Genomic DNA, 1793 nt, shown 5'->3' with positions numbered 1-1793 from the left:
AAAAAAAAAAAAAAAAAAAAAAAGCAATTATCCAAGTGGTGGTGGTACTCTGGTAGAGTTTACTCTACCTGTTTCAATGAAGTGGGTTTTATATAATCTTTGAAAATGTGAGATGAAGAAAAAAAAGAACAGAATAATGGATAGCAGCTGGGTTACTGAATATAACAATCTAAAATCTGAAATTATTCATACCCATTATATTTAATATAAACATCAAATCTGTTCAAATTTCTTCATACATGGCAACTGAATATTATCCATATACTCTCTAATTTTTACTGCATTTTCAATTGATCTCAAGCCCAGTTTCCTCATTTAGGGCTCGGCCATGTTAGTGGAACTAAGGCAGAAACAGAGCTTATGCCTCCACACAATGCTCTTCTTATTGAGAGATTTGGCTTTAGTACATGACAGCAGAAGGCAGAAATAGAGCTTATGAAGTGGCGAGACATGCATGAATCTTGAAATCAAACAATGGCCAAATATCGCATAACCAGTGGTAGTAGATCACTCAATACGAACTAGAGGATTTAACATACTTTTAGAAACGTATAGGGTATCCAACGATTTGTGGATGCAGTCGGAGGTGGGAGGAGGAGTACAAGCGGACATTAGTCTTTTCTGTGCTTTCCTCTTTCGAAAGAGGAAGGTCAATTTTTTACCGGGGGTCGGTGGGGTTTTTTAAGTGGAAATTGTTTCCGGAAACGACGAAACATGTCTGGGTCGTTTCGTCAAAACTAGTTCTTGAACCATAAATCAAAAAAAAAAAAATTCTATTTCTATTCCTAGAAGTAGGTGAAACGAAACAGGTTTACCAAACGCTTTTATTCCTGTTTCTCCGTTTTTTGAAATAGAAAACCACAGAAACAGCTGAAACGAACCATTATCAAACGGGCCCTAAGTTCATACTACTTGGGTTCATAGCCAAAGATATAGAATCTTGAAGGGTAGTTTGAAAATACTAAAATTTAGGAGGGTATTTATGAACTTAAAGGGAAAGTGAATTCTTCCAAAATTTTTTTTCTTCTTCCTACGACCCCACGTAGTAGGAACAACTAAACTTTTTTTTCAGGGATGGGCGTGGGGTAGGGTTTTAATGCATCACCATCCATCGGCCGCATAAATTCATTCCAAGGCTCCTCTTCAATCTCCAAACTCAAAGCCATTGTATGTTGGCCTCTCTAACCCTCTTTATTTCTAAAGTTGCGACCATGCACCATTTGCATCGAAGGTTGGCCATGTTTGTTTGACGAAGAGAAAAGGAAACGTTAAAAAATGGTGGAAAACTTATGCTTGTTTCTCAAAAACTACCACAAATATGTGTATTCAGATAAGTGGAGTGGTAAACTTATATTTGTTTCTCATAAAATATTACAAAATAAAAGTTCAGATAAGGGGGAGTGGGAAACTTATCAAACAAGGTCATTTAATGCAAAAATTCTTGTCTACTAATTTGACAATTAACTTTTCCCACCCATTCACTTCCAATGTCTTAACAATTCATGCAAAAGTTGTTTTGTATCTATCTCTCTCCTCCTATATATTACCTCTCTTTCCCATAGAATTCCACCTCACTTCTAGTTCCTCCTTTTCCCATGAAGGTGGACCCACTAAAAATTATATATTCCATTACTTCTTTTACTTGTCAACCTAACACACAGCATGCACGACCCATCCTCACAATTTTCTCATCTCATTAAATGGGGCAGGTTTCCATACATATTCCTTAAGTAGGGTTTGCCAAATTGGTTATTATTATTATTATTATTATTATTATTATTATTATTATTATT

This window comes from Macadamia integrifolia, unplaced genomic scaffold (assembly GCF_013358625.1).
Source record: "Macadamia integrifolia cultivar HAES 741 unplaced genomic scaffold, SCU_Mint_v3 scaffold2426, whole genome shotgun sequence".
NCBI lineage: Eukaryota > Viridiplantae > Streptophyta > Magnoliopsida > Proteales > Proteaceae > Macadamia > Macadamia integrifolia.
The sequence above is the reverse complement of the archived record's forward strand: the minus strand, read 5'-3'. Positions refer to the sequence as shown.